The sequence below is a fragment of the Zea mays genome, chromosome 10, assembly GCF_902167145.1.
Source record: "Zea mays cultivar B73 chromosome 10, Zm-B73-REFERENCE-NAM-5.0, whole genome shotgun sequence".
Taxonomy (NCBI): Eukaryota; Viridiplantae; Streptophyta; class Magnoliopsida; order Poales; family Poaceae; genus Zea; species Zea mays.
In genome coordinates, this window is record NC_050105.1 from 42,281,606 (window position 1) to 42,297,686 (window position 16,081).

Here is a 16,081-nt window from a genome sequence, read left to right on the forward strand (position 1 = left end):
ATAAATATTTGATATTTGTTTATTACAAAAATGAAAGCTACGTACAAGGACACTAAACTCTCAAATATACTCAACTTCAGTCTTCTATTTGAACTTTGTCGGCAGCTTCGTTCAGCAGCTTGTCGACAGCTTCGTCAATGGCCTAGTTAGCAATCCTAATCATATTGAGTGCCCCCTTCACCGATGCATCAGTTTCAGGATCGTATGGCTCTGGAGGGGAAGAAAGCTCAGCTGCATTAAAATACAAATATATGTTAGTACCGAAGTTACAAAAAATTACGAAGCTAAGCTATAAAGGATATACCTATAAGTCTGGCCCGCTTAGTAGCTTCTTCAACTCTTTTAGCCTCTTTTAAGGCGTCATGAGACGCTTTCTCATTTTTTCTAATGGTTTCATCAGATATTTCTCGGCCACCCTTCAGCCATACATCGGAATAAAACTTCCCACCTAGTGTAGTAGCTTCGGCCGAAGGGTTTCTAACATCGTGGGCTGAGAAGGCAAAATCTGGCTGAACTACAACCTTAGCATAATCACAGTCGACCTTTTCCAAAACAGACACGACCCCGCGGGCACTGGCAAAGGCACAAAAATCCCCTCTATCACTAAGAATCTCTTCAAAGGCTTCGGTCGTGCCGTTAATCCATTGGATAACTCCATCGAGGTCACCGTGGATGAATTTCTGAGAATGCACGAACTTTGGAAAAGTTGTTCTTCAAATTCTTAGCGCATTCCATAGCCACATCGTAGCATTTTTCTTTAGCTGCATGAAGCTCGTAAACATTTCTCTGTGCCCTTGATCGTTCGATTTCACATATTTCATGCTTTGTCAGCTCCACATTAAAATTTTCAGTTTCTTCGGCAACTTTCTTTTCTAACTCTTGCACTTCAACTTTGTGCGCTTCTGCTTGAGCAGATAGCTTAGCTTCGCTGTATTTCAGCCTTTCAGCCAAAGATAGCAAAATCCTGTCTTTTGCGAGAGCTTAGTTTCTCAAGGTTTAACCTCCGATCGGAGGTTTCCAATTGCTATCTGACAGCTCTCATCTTCTGCATCCTTTTGAGCCTTAATGAGAATTAGACCCAGCCAAACAAAAGAGCGAACAAACAATAAAAGTAAGAATTACAAAAAATAGCTCTAAAAGTACTAAATGCGAAGCCAAAATGTGCAAACCTTCAAGCTATTGTAAGTGAGGCTGTTCGCAAGCTGGTCCTTTGTCATAGCGGACAAACCAAGTTCGAGCTTCAAAAATCCCATGTTGCTCATCATCTCGCGGCAAACATTGACCTCCTTACTATCGGGTAGACAGTAGAGGATATCATCCCCTCCGTATACCAAGGACCCTCAGGGGTATTTCAGGTCCTTGGCATAGTGTTGTGTTTCGGCAATTTGATCTAATGATAGCTGCTTCCCCAAAGCGTGTCGAACAATGTATTCCAAGTCACCATGGGGAGGTGCTTCGGGAGCAGGAGATTTAGATTTTTCAGGAACACTCTCTTCCACCAGCCCTATTGGCACAGTTTTTGAAGGTTTGGCTTTGGCAAGAGCATTAGCCGTGATTGCAGTAACTGTTTCTCTTGCATCTTTCATATTTCTCTCCGGATACTTCGGCAGAAGCAGAAACTCGCGCTTTCATGGATTCCAAGACAGCATCTAAAACGCTAGTCATTCTTCTTTTCCTTGGAGTCACTGTTATAGTACTCGATGGCTTCGACAGCCTGTAACAACTAGTGGGCTCATCACCTTTGGCTGTTCTGCTGCCTTTTCTAATTCCGGCTCTTTGACCGGGCCTGCACTAGCTTCAATCGGCATCGCAGGAGCTGTTTCTATGGCTAAGGTGCAGCCTCTGCACTTTCAATAAGCTTTGGCACATCGACCGTCCCAATAGGCTTCGGCCTACGTGTCAAGACCTTTGCCCTCTTAGGCTTCGGCGCACTAGAAGAGGTTGAAGCAGTAACTTTCCTTTTCCCCCTTGGCTTCGAAGAGGAAAATAGTAATCGGGGTAAACAAACCCAATAACATCGAAAACCCTGTTCAACCTCCTTTTCCCTGGAGTACCGAAGGCAACTATCAGGGCTTCGTCTTCTGTCCTCGAATAGGCTCCATGTAGCTCATCACTCGTTGCCTCTATAGCATCTAGCCAATCATCATTTGGCTCGTCAAATTGACTTCTGTACCGAAAGGTGTACTTAAGATAAACCAAGCCACCCTGACTAGAGCCAGCGGCAGCTTCCTTCGGCGTTTCCCATTCATTTGCAAGAGGCCATACTTTGAAAGCGATGTGCTCTTGAACTAAATATCTAGTACCAATGTAGGTACATATGGTGTTGAAAGCCATTAGGCACGCTTGCACTTCATTCCCAGATGCGAGTGATGGCCTCCTAATGCCGAAATGTGACCATGTGGGACGTTCAATGATGCCCCTCACATCCTCCCTCTGATTCAGATCATTCTTCTATGACACCCCGGTGTCAGTTTCGTGTTATGTCGGGAGATTTATCCTAATCTCGGATGCTCAGTAAAAATTTCTATTTCACAATCGCATCTATCTCCTTTTATCCATTTACTTGTGAAGGTTTCACCGATCTCTGATGTTATTCAATCTCGAGAGAGAGGCCGAATTTGGAACCTGTTAACACTTTTATTCTCGGGACGAATGCAAACTCGAAAATCATTCTCGATTTATAAATCTTGTCTAAAGCTCATTTAATCAAACGCTCGACAGTTTCTAGTCGAGCCGTGTCCGAGTCTGATTCCTCGATCTTCGGTATATGTCCGACTATTTTATCTGGATCCGTACTCCCAAATGGAATGCTCTGTTGCGTCGGTCTCTAATCAATTCTTATCCGACTCTATCTAATATCTCTATGTCCGAATCAGGCTCAAACCCCGTATCGGCAGTGATTTTAAAATGTCACTGTTGGGGACTTGTTCTCAAATGCTATGAATTAAGAACAAGGCAACACAAAATGTTAAATATTAACGTCCTTCGTCCTTCGAAACATTATTTCCCTTAGGACATAATGATCTTCAGACGAAGGTTATGAAGGACATACCTTCGAACATCGAAGGTATGAAGGTAACAGAAGGAAAACGAATACAAAAGATAATATAAACAGTCGTGTAACATTATCAACACATCTTCATTATATTATCATGAGGAAATAAAACAATATTGAATTACATTTGATACCTTCGACTTGATAGACAGCAAAGGTACCAGCGTGATGCAAAAGCAAATGCCAAGTCAACGTGAACAGTACGGGAGCACTGTTCATCTATTTATAGGCACGAGACACAGCCCATGTAAAATTACACCCATGCCCTTTACATTTGCTAATGACTCTATAGTGATCCATCGAGGTCTAAATAGCCTTTTCCCTTTTAAGTCGGTTCCCTTTTCTGCTATCATGTCGAAGCTCCCTTGCGCATAGCTTCGGCTCTGCGTCAGCCTTCGTATTCTTTATGCTTCTCACACTATGGTTCTGATCCGAGTTCGAAGATACCTGTTCATGTATTTATACTCCAGAAACATTGTTAAATCATGTTTTTGAGGACCTTCGGAAGACGAAGACCCCCAACAGTAGCCCCTCGCAAGTTTAATTTGTTAGAATAACGAATTCAGGTTGCGATATGGACGAAGGCCCTAAGCCGAAGGTCCGAAAAAACACCTTCCCTTTTCTAGAATAGCAATAGTCAATGACAGACGGGGCCCTCCAACTTGGAGCGCACTGGGCGTATAAATAAGGACCCACCCCGAGCACATTTGGTACGCTACTTGCCAAAAGGGAAAAGGCTATTTAGACCTCGATGGATCTCTATAGAGTCATTAGCAAATGTAAAGGGCATGGGTGTAATTTTACATGGGCTGCATCTCGTGCCTATAAATAGATGAACAGTGCTCCCATACTGTTCACGTTGACTTGGCATTTGCTTTTGCATCACGCTGGTACCTTTGTTGTCTATCAAGTCGAAGGTATCAAATGTAATTCAATATTGTTTTATTTCCTCATGATAATATAATGAAGACGAGTTGGTAATGTTACACGACTGTTTATATTATCTTTTGTATTCGTTTTCCTTCTGTTACCTTCATACCTTCGATGTTCGAAGGTATGTCCTTCATAATCTTCGTCTGAAGATCATTATGTCCTAAGGGAAATAATGTTTCGAAGGACGAAGGACGTTAATATTTAACATTTTGTGTTGCCTTGTTCTTAATTCATAGCATTTGAGAACAAGTCCCCAATAGTCACGATTCGCCTTCTCCGACAAAAGAAAAACAACCGAGCTAAGTTAATCGCTGCCTATTTTGGAACTCTGTTCCGAAAACCAAAATAGAACATCAGGTTTAGAACGCACTCGATTTCATAATCCAGTTCGTGCACGTTATCAGACTGAGTTACGTACGAGGCTAATAATCAGTGTTCAGATAATTAGCAGTTGAAATTATCGATAATCCGTGCTTACTGGAACACCATAAAATAAAATGAAAATAATTAGTGCAGCCGGTTTAGGATTTTGGGCCAAATCCGTTCCAGCCCATTTGAAACCCTAACCCTAGGGCTTCTCTATAAATATGGATCCCTCTCCCTTTCACTTGGATATTTTTTAACCACACCCCTAGCCGCCACCAGCCACTCCTCTCCCCACGCTATCTTTCTCCTCCCCACACAGCCAGCGCAGGGGCCTTCTTCCCCATGGAAGCCGGCAACCTCTTCCCTACTATTTTTCCCTGCGTGCAAGAAGCACTAGAGCTAGCGCCCCTCTCCTGCTCAGCCACCTCTGTGTAAGTGGCGATCTGGGCACCACTCCTCCTCGGCCAATGCTCCGGCCAGTAGTCTTGGTGTCCAGGTTCCCTATGTCTCCTTCCTTGGCTCTAGCCGCCCCTCTCCTTTCTCCCCCCCCCTACTCGGAGCTTCCCATGGCGCCCCCTGGGAGCTCAGGCTTCTCCCTCATGGCACCCTGCCTCTGGTCCTCTGTGGTGCACATCGCCATCTCTTCCCGATGGGCAAGCTTAGCCATGGTGGTCGTCACCCTCTTGCCCATGGCGCAAGCTCCCTAGCCAGCTTCCTGCCTCCGGCAAGCCGCAATTGTTCCCTGCGCGTGAGCTCGCCATCGGGACTCCCAAGTCGCTGCACACCCCTGCCCAAGCTCCAAATCCATGGCCGGAATCCTCACCGGAAGCGACGCTAGCCGCGAGCCTCACTGCTCCTTGTGCATAGTTGCTGTTGTCCATCGTTGTCCCATGCCTCACTGTGCTGCACTAGTCGCAACAGCACACTGCTCCTATGTCATACCCTTGTCGCGCTTGCGTGCTGCTGCGCAGTGCCCCGTTGGTGCTTCCTATGTGCTCGACAAAATGCGCAGCAAGCCACGCGTCGTCGATTCTGAAAGGGAAATAGGGTCAAACCTTTTCCTAAATGATTTTGGTGGTTGAATTGCCCAACACAAATAATTGGACTAACTAGTTTGCCCTAGATTTGTTGAGGCGAAGGCGAAGACGCCACCCTTCGCTCGATGCCTTCGCCAGAATCGTCGGACCAGCGGAGACAAGACAACGGGCAGGGACACCCTTCGCTCCATACGACATCGGACGAAGACCTATGACGAGATCATCCCACCGTGCGGCCTCGTCCAGCATGGTAGCCCACGTGTGATCCGACCCATTGTAACAGGCCCTGCGTGACCGCTGCGTGTTACGGGCCTAATTTGTAAAGGCGCCTCTGTAATTACAGTCTGTAACCCCGCTTCATGGGAATATTCTGGGGATAACCTAGGTGTCTAAGGGCACATGCGTCCTTAACACGAGACGCTAGGCACTCAGACACCTATAAATACCCCCGCACAGTGCCCTTGAGAGGCTAGATTAACAGAGCTATTGACATCTTGCGCGAGAGCCCAGTTACCGTCACTGTTCACCCTCGTTGGATCCCCTTGCAACTGAGAGCAAGTTCCAACATTTAGCGCCCATCGTTCGTGCGACGAAAAAACCACCCGCGATGGCACCCAAGAAAGTTAACTCGAAGGCTGACGAGGCTGCGAAGGCAGCACTGCTGGCCGCAAAAAAATGCAAGGCCCTCTCCCTCACCCACTCCACTCACCACGACGCTACTGAAGACGACGTTCCCCGCATCTGCGAAGACGATGCTCTCTGCACCTGCGGCCCTGAAGGACAATCGCAACCCCCCCAAGGCTTCGCCCCACCGGAGGGCGCGGACCTCACCGAGGACGGCGAGGTCCTCGGCGTCTCGGCGGAAGAACAGCTACAGCTGCGCACCCTACGCCTCAAGAACCGCAATCTCCAGAGGCAAAAAGAGATACTGGAGGCCAAGCGCCAACGCGTGTCCGCACTTGCCAAGGTGTGGCAAATGATACGCGACGAAGAGCAGAAGGCCCAGGACCTCGAGCGGGAGATCGCGCTGATGCAGCGCGAAGGCCACCTCGGCCTGCAGCACGGGCCACCCCTGCAACAGAGCGCACAACTGGAAGACACGCGTGAAGGCCACCCTAGCCTGCAGCATGGGCCACCCCTGCAACAGCGCGCACAACTGGAAGACCCGCGTTTCCCCCAGCGCGACCACCCCTTCCCGCACGCCGCGCCATTCCAAGGGGTCAACTACCTCGACGAGCGAAGTCCCCTGGCGCCACATCTGCAAGTGATGCCTTGGCTCGCCAACTTCCGAGCAGGGACCTATCCGAAGTACAACGACAGCACCAACCCAGCACAATACATAATGAGTTATCAGGTCGCTGTTGCATCTTCCGGAGGGGACGACGCCACAATGGCCAAGTCTTTCATCATCGCCCTCGAAGGCCCAGCTCTCACCTAGTTCACCAGGTTGCCTCCGCTGTCCATTAATTCCTGGAGAAGCCTCCGGGACAAGTTCCTGCTCAACTTCCAAGGGTACCGCCCAGACACCGATGCCTTGGCCGAACTCTCGCTCTGCAAGCAGCTGGAAAAGGAGACTCTGCGGGAGTATTACCGCAAATTTCTAACACTCAAGTCACAGCTGCCCTCAGTCGATGACCAGATCGCCATCCACTACGCCATCAGTGGCCTTCGCGCCGGCGTCCTCTATAGCCACTGCATCAGAGATCCGCCCAAGAACCTCCAAGAATTATATCAGCTATTTGAAAAATACGCCAAATCTGAAGAGCTCCACCAGCGCAAGGTTGAGTCTCAAAGCAAACCCAAAGATGCTCCACAGTCCAGTCGCACGTGGACGAGGACTCCGCAGCAAGACTCCGGTCATGACGGCCGCAATCAACAGCAAGTGCACAACATCGCCAATCAGCACCCCGCTGCTGACGCCCCTCGCCGCCAGGAATATCCCCCCCAGGGCCGCGGAAATGGAACTCGCGGTAGGGGTCGGGGGCGTGCGCAGCCGCCGCGCCGGTTCTACTGTCTCTTCCATGGCGAAGACTGCGCCCACCAAACCAAAGACTGCCTAGAAACGAATGCCACCAAAGACAGGATGGCACGGGCGCAGCCAGCCGACAACCCCAGAGTTGTCGCGCACACTTATCAACAACCCCCTCCACCCTACATCCACGCCCCCGCCCCACATCCACCGCACCACGCCTACCAACACCACCAGGAAGTACAAATCGTACCTCCCCCACCGCCACCTCCACACCAGCAACATCAGAACATCCCCCACCCCCACGCCCCAAAACAAGAAGATTTCGCCGATCAGCCGTATCGCGGAGTCATTCATATGATCACTGGGGGGTCCAGCACCGACTTCGACACAAAGCGGCAGAAGCGGGACCACTACCGCAGCATCAACCACGTCGCCATCACCGGCCCAGTCGTGCAGACGAAGTGGTCCCATGTACCGCTAACCTTCGACGCACGAGACGTCGACCTGCGCAGCGCCCCCCACATCGACGCCATGGTTATCAACTGCAGCGTGGCAGGCTTGGATCTGCACAAAGTCCTAGTCGACAATGGCAGTCAAGCAGACATCATTTTCCTCCATGCCTTCGACCGCATGGGCATAAGCCACAACCTGCTCAAGCCTTCGGACAACCCGTTGTACAGCTTCGGCGGCAAGGGCACTTTTCCTGTCGGCAAAATAGAGATGCCTCTCTCCTTCGGTGTAGCACCCAATGCCCGAAGTGAGCAAGTGACCATTGATATTGTGGATATGGTATATCCGTACAACGCCATCATGGGCCGGGCTCCATCAACAAGTTTGAGGCAGCTATTCACGGACTGTACCTGTGCATGAAAATACCAGGTCCGTTAGGCGCCATTGCGGTCTACGGCAATCAACAGACCGCGCGCAACATAGAGCGGGACTTCGTCCCCGGACAAAGAAACGTGCACTGCCTCACGGCCCAGCGCGAGGTCCCTGCGTCCGTCAGCCCAACCGACAAAGAGCACGACAAGGCACAGCTGCAGAGCAACGACGGGACCAAGACTGTCCCCCTCGATCAGGCCACGCCCAAGCAGACAGTCACTATCAGCGAAGACCTCACTTCGCATGAAGAGGAAAAACTCCTCTGCTGCCTGTCCAAGAACAAAGATGTCTTCGCCTGGTCAGCCCTCGACCTGGTCGGGGTCAGCCGATCCGTAATTGAGCACAGCTTGGGAATTGACCCTTCGGTGAGACCGAAAAAACAGCGGCTTCGCAAAATGTCCGACGAGAAGACAGAAGCCGCCAAGGCAGAGGTGCATCGCCTCCTGGAAGCCAAATTCATCGAGCCGGTGGCTTACCCCACGTGGCTCTCCAACGTTGTAATGGTGCAGAAAAAGAGCGGGAAGTGGCGAATGTGCATCGACTTCACCAGTCTCAACAAGGCCTGCCCAAAGGACAACTTCCCGTTGCCACGGATCGACAAAATAATCGATAGCGCGGCCGGATGCGAAGTCATGTCACTCCTCGACTGCTTCTCCGGCTACCACCAAATATACATGAAGGAGGAAGACAAGGCTAGCACCAGCTTTATAACACCCTTCGGCACATATTGCTTCATCAGAATGCCGGAGGGACTCAAGAACGCCGGGTCCACCTTCTCCAGGCTTACCAAGACAGTGTTCGAAGGGCAAGTTGGCAGAAATATATTCACATATGTGGACGACATCGTTGTCGCCAGCAAGAGCAAGGAGGACCATCTCGCTGACCTCACCGAGACATTCGCGAACATGCGAGACGCACGACTCCGCCTAAACCCGGAAAAGTGCGTCTTCGGCGTTCGCCAAGGCAAAATATTGGGCTACCTGGTATCACACCGCGGCATCGAGGCCAACCCAACTAAAATTCAGGCCATCATAAGCATGACGCCTCCGCAGTCGGCCAGGGACGTCCAACGCCTGACAGGCAGATTGGCCGCTCTCAACAGATTCATCTCCAAGTCCGCTGAGCGAAGTCTTCCTTTCCTCAAAACTCTCCGTGGCACAAAAGACTTCGCTTGGGGACCAGAGCAGGCAGCGGCCTTCGCCTCATTAAAACAGTACCTGTCGGAGTTGGCAGGCCTTACAAGCCCCGACTCTTCGCTCCCCCTGTTGCTCTATGTTGCGGCTTCGCCGCATGCGGTTAGCGCGGCACTGGTGCAGGAACAGACAGTTGAGGGCGTGATCAGGCAGTGCCCAGTTTATTACGTCTCCGAAGTGCTGACACCGTCCAAATGTAACATGACAGAACTGGAGAAGATTGCCTACGCAGTCGTTATGTCTTCGCGCAAATTGCGCCATTATTTCGAAGCATTCAAGGTCCGAGTCACCTCAGACAGGGGACTCGACGAATTGTTCAGAAACCCGAAAGCATCGGTGAGGATTGCCAAGTGGGCAGCCGAACTCTCCGGCTACCACATCAACTTCGAGCCCAGGACAGCCATCAAGTCACAAGTCCTGGCAGACTTCGTTGTCGACTGGACTGGGCCAATAGCACAACCGGACCCGTCCGCAGAGAAGGTTTGGACGATCCACTGCGACGGCGCATGGTGCCATGCGGGGGCAGGCGCCGCTGCAGTCATCACCTCACCAGCCGGGGTCAAGCACAGATATGCAGCACGCCTCAGCTTCGCTCTGGAATCTGATAGATGCACAAATAACATAGCAGAATACGAAGCAGTCATCCTCGGTCTCCGCAAGCTGAGGGCCCTTGGGGTCACCACCTGCATCATCAAAACAGACTCCAAGGTAGTTGCCGGCCAAGTCGAGAAAGACTATGCAGCAAAGGACCCCGCACTCATGCAATACCTCGCAGCCATCCGAAGTCTCGAGAGACAGTTCAAGGGATTCACCTTGCAGCATGTGGACCGGGCCAAGAATGAAGAGGCCGACGCATTGGCCAAGGCTGCCGCCAGAGGCGAGTCCCTGCCCTCCGACGTGTTCTTCCATGTCATCGGCACGCCAGCCGTCCGGAGCCCCGAAGGGCTCCAAATAACCAATGATAGCGAGGGCCACTGCATAGTCAACCTTATCATGACCGAAGACTGGTGGGCACCAATAACCCTGTTCCTACAGGGGTACTATCATCCAACCGACATCAGCGAGGCCAAGCACCTCAAACATCGAAGCCGGACTTCGCACTGATTGAGGGCCAACTCTACAAGAAGGGGGTCAGTCAGCCAATGCTTAAATGCGTCACCGAAACCGAAGGCGTCCAGATCCTACGCGAAGTCCACAGTGGTACCTGCGGCTCACACGCAGGGCCAAGGGCCCTAGCTGCTAAGGTGATCTGCCAAGGTTTTTACTGGCCCGCAATGATCTGCGCCGCAAATCGGGTCACAAGGTCCTGCGAAGCCTGCCAGAAGTTTTCTCCTCGCTCAGGCAGCCCCTCGCAATTTACAAAGCTGATCGCCCACACATGGCCTCCCCAGCGCTGGGGCCTGGACATTGTCGGGCCCCTGCCCACGGCTCAGGGGAACCTTAAGTTCGCCTTCGTCGTTGTCGAGTACTTCACCAAATGGATCGAGGCAAAGGCTGTTTCCACAATAACATCAAAGACTGCCCAAAAATTCTTTTGGCAAAACATTGTTTGCCGCTTCGGAGTACCGTCCGAACTAACAGTTGACAACGGCAAGCAGTTTGACAGCCAAGACTTCAAGGATTTTTGCTTCTCCATCGGCACCAAGCTTGCCTTCGCCTCAGTCTATCACCCACAATCCAACGGAGTTGTGGAACGCGCCAATGGAAAAATCTTCACACCTATCAAAAAGATGCTCCTCGACGAAAAAGGGCAGGTGGACCGATTTATTACCCGAGGCGGTCTGGGCGCTAAACACGACTGAATGCAGGGCGACCGGGTTCACTCCTTTCCGCCTTCTATATGGATCGGAGGCCATGACCCCACAAGAAATAAAGCATGGGTCCCCGCGAACAGTTCCGTCAGCCGTCCTCGACGTGGACGAGCCCACTTCGAAGGATCTCATCGATGGAGACCGAGTCTTCGCCTTACAAGCTCTAAACAAATACCAAGCCCAGACAAAAGCATGGCGCGACCACGCAGTCATCCCGAGGGAATTCAATGAAGGGGACCTCGTACTCGTCCGAACAGCTCGGACAGAGTCTAGGGGCAAGCTGGAGCCCAAGTGGGAGGGCCCCTTCATTGTCAAGACGAAAGCTTCCCCCAGCGCTTACAGGCTTGCAACGCCAAACGGCGAAGTCCTGGAGCACTCCTGGAACATCGACAATCTCCGCAAATTTTTTGTTTGACTCATCAGGGCCGATTCGCCCTTGTAATTCGCAAAAACAATTTTATCCTGGCCCGCACTCTTTTCCTCCCAGGGGGTGAGGTTATTAACGAGGCGGAACCATGTAATATACAAGTGAAAAATCCCCCGCAAAAACATGCGTCGAAAGAAGACCGCTACGACGGTTTTCGACATTCGACCAATACAAAGTCACCGCGAGGCTCAGCGCTAGCCACCCTCGCGTGCGACAACTCCGTGCAGAAGCCGCCTAAGGGTGCAGCCGGACTAGCACAACAAGTGCGAAAAAACGAAGTCTACCGCAAAGACTATCCGTGCAGAAGTCGTCTAAGGGTGCAGCCGGACTAACACAACAAGTGCGAAAAAACAAAGTCTACCGCAAAGACTATCCGTGCAGAAGTCGCCTAAGGGTGCAGCCGGACTAGCACAACAAGTGCGAAAAAACAAAGTCTACCGCGAAGACTATCCGTGCAGAAGTCGCCTAAGGGTGCAGCCGGACTAGCACAACAAGTGCGAAAAAACGAAGTCTACCGCGAAGACTATCCGTGCAGAAGTCGCCTAAGGGTGCAGCCGGACCAGCACAACAAGTGCGAAAAAACCAAAGTCTACCGCGAAGACAATCCGTGCAGAAGTCGCCTAAGGGTGCAGCCGGACTAGCACAACAAGTGCGAAAAACCGAAGCCTACCACGGAGACTATCCGTGCAACAGTTGCCCGAAGGCACAGCCGGACGAAGCGTAACAAAAGCGAAAACGACCACACCAAACTGTCTGTGCAAAGACCAACTACATGCGCACCAGCCCAGCATAACAATTACACCTGACCAAGTACGTAACGCCTTCGTGAGCATAGCTGAGTGTGCGAGGGCACACAACTTTATCATACAAGCCATTACACATGTACAAGCGAGGGCATCACACTCTACATCGGCTCAACCTTCGGAATAATTCCCATCTCCCTATAGTTAAATAACATTATTCTAATCTCCTCACCCGCAAAAAGACTTCGCAATTCCCCCTCACCTGTACTCACGGCGGCCGGCAAGGACAACAGTTCCTGCCGGCCAGCCCTACTCACACGAAGCCGACCGCCCTCCGCCCCACTCACTCTACGCTTCGCAACCGCCCTTCGCCGCCTACGCCCAGTACTCGGACCAGGCACATCTTCTGCATCCGCAGCGTGCGGTGAAGCCTCCGCCGCTGCCACATCCAAGGCCGCGAAGTAGTCCAAGTCCTCATCCGACGACTCCTCAGTCCACTCAACCGAGCTCCCAGAGTCACCAAAATCAGAAAACTTAGATGCAGACCCATCCGATTTATTACCATCATCCACGGTCGAAGCCGCCAAAAAATTAGTAGTGGCGGTTGCGTGCGCAGGCCCAAAATCTTGAACCTGCGCAGCAACCAAAATTCAGCAACATATCCAAAATTCCCTAACTACCCACACCCACTACGCCACCTGCGAAGACCCAGCCGTCGTGGGAGCCTCCGCTGTCGCCTCGCCGCCACCGTCACAGGATCCTCAGCCCTCGGCGTAGCGGCTGCGGGGGCATCAGGAGCGCCTTCGGCGGTCTCCGGGGGCGGGCCTCCGCCGGCCGCAGCGGCTGCGGGGGCATCAGGAGCGCCTTCGGCGGTATCCGGGGGCGACTCCAGGGCGGCCTCGGACACAGCCTCCGCCGGGTTCGACTCCGGGTCAGGCAGCGCGCTGTTCAAAGCCCCAAAGTCATCCACCCTCTCACCACGCGCCGCCTGAGACACATCACACAAATTCAGCAAACCCATACATAGCCCACATCCAACAAACATCAAACAAAAGCCAAACGTTACCTGACCCCTCGCCGTCTCGGCCCGCTTCCTGACCACCTCTCGACCGTGCGGGCCCCACGTCCGGTCGTAGATGGCTCCGGTGGATTCCTTCACTATAGGGTCCTCAACCTTGAAGATATCACGCTCGAAATCCTCATCAGCTTGGTCGAAGACCTCATAGTGCCGGCACCCTTCGCGAGAGAGCGCATTCATCGCCCCCTCGCAGGTGACCAGGGAGGCATAAGACATGAACCCCTCCATGATAGTGGGGAGTGCCTGCAACTCCTCCTGTACCCACTCCAGGCAGCGAAGTCCGGGCTCTCGGCCCAGCTCATGGTAGGAATCCATAAGCTGTTTGCGCGTCCGCTCAGCCTCCGTGCGCGTCGCGGCCTCGGCCCTCTCCACACGGCTCTGCAGGGCGCTGAGCCGCTCCTCCAGCTGATCGGCGCGCTTCCTGGCAAGACTGTCCTCCACCCGCGCCAAATTGGCCTCCGCCAGCGCAGCCTGCGCCTTGGCGAGGGCCTCATTGGCCTCCCTCCTCTCCTCCGCCAGTTGGTGCCGGAGGTCAGTCTTCTCCCCCTCCAGTGCGGCTACCTTGTCCGCCAGCTTGCGGCACTTACTGTCGGCGGCCGATTTTTCCCAGACGGCGTCGACATGTTGCGTCCGAAGTCTCTCAACTTCGGCAGACACAACTGCCGTGAGGGCCCCCGACGCCGCGCGGTCTGCAAAGTCAGCCGCCTGCAAAACACACGTAAGGCCACAGCCCCAACGAAGCCGATAAAAAAAACCTCGAAGTCTAGCTCAATGTACCTGACTTAGTGCCTCCTTCATCTCCTTCAGCCGGCGGGACACAGCGCCCGCCTCGTCCCGGACAGTAGCGAGTGCCGGCATCTCTCCGCCGGCACTAAGAGCACCGCCCTTCACCTTTGGCACTACAGCAGCCGTCGTGGTCGCCGCGGCAGGCGGAACAACGACGAGTTGGCCTTCCCCCGACCCTGCGACGTATCAACAAATTACACAAAAAAAGAAAGAAAAAAAAGAGGAAAGAAAATCGAGCCAACGGCTTACCAACAAAATAGTCGTCCACGCTAATGTCGGTGGCGAAGTCGGCAACGCGCTTGCCCGGCGGCGGCAACTCTCGGGCCGCCTTCGCGGCCTCCGGCACCCTGCTGGACGCCGGTGCAGCCTTCGCAGACTTGGAACCACCGGCGACAGCCGCAGCCTCCGGCACCTTGCCGGATGCAGGGACGGCCGACTTCGCCGCCAGCGGCGGCTTGCTTCCGCCGGGGACAGCAGCCTTCGCAGCCCCCCGCTGCCTCTTCGGCCTGGCTTCATGAAGCCTGACGACCGCCTGGCGCTTCTGTGCAGCTCCCGGGCGATCCTTGTCCATCACTGCCGACACAACAGCAGCAATATTCCGCCCGTAAGGAAACACTTTCCATTCACGAACCATACGAGATGTAAAAAAGTCTTCGCCGGCCGCGCGAGGGATAGGAACATTCTTAGGCCACCAACCCCCGGTAACCCTCAGCATACGCGCCAAAGACTCCCGGAGCTCGGGCGAAGACATCCTCCCCCCCGGGGCCGCGCATGTCCTCATCAATTCTCTTGCAAAACCATCGGAAACCAAAAGTCCTCCCATAGCAGTACCTAGTTTCCTCTTCTTAGAGGACGGGGCGGCCGCCGGCGCGGGGTCGTCTCCAGACTCTACCGCATGTTTCTTCACGCGACGATCCACATCATCTTGGCTGGGATAACCGCCATATGGCAAACGATTCAACTCAAAAACCCTGTTCAAGCGGTCATTCAACCCGCGAATATCCCAGCTACGCTGGCCCTCTGTCCTCGGCACATACCGACCAACGATCCGCACCGCCCCATCCTCCGCCTCACGCACAAAGGCGGCCGGATCGCGGCTATGCAGATCAAGCGCGAAGGCAGGACGTCGCACCAGCTTCCCACCATGGGAAGGCATCTAGCGAGGGCACACTTCGCCCAACGCCCAGGCATGCGCCAAAGGCCATACCCCGTACGCCACAAATTCCTCAACCAAATCGCGCCCGCTGCTCAGGCCGGCGGCGCACCGAAGGGCCCTTTCGTCCGCATCATCCTCCGCCACTTCAAAAGGCGAGTATGCTGAGTAAAGATGCGAACACATCTCGGACACGGGGAGCCTCGGATGGTCTTCGACGGTACCCTCCGCAATGTAAAACCAAAACTCATTCCAATTGCCCCACTTGTTGCGGGCGCAAGGAACCAACTCAACTACCTCCATCGTGGTCTTGCCGGTCTTCGGCGTAAATGTACAGGACCCAAACTGGGCAACTTCATCCCCAATCATCCTCTTCTGCCAGTGCAGGCAATAGTACTTCGCGAAGACTTGGACTGATGGCTGTCCGCCGTACGAAGTCGTCGCCCAGACATACTTCGACAGAGCCACCACGGCATTCGGAGTCAACTGATGGATCTGAACATTAAATCTGCGCAGGACTTCTCCAACAAATTGGTGCGCAGGCAGGCGGAGACCGGCGGCGAAGAACGCCTCGAACACAACCAACTCGCCCTCCGGCTCGGGGACTTCCTCCGTCCCCGGGACACGAGCGACTCCACCGCCAAA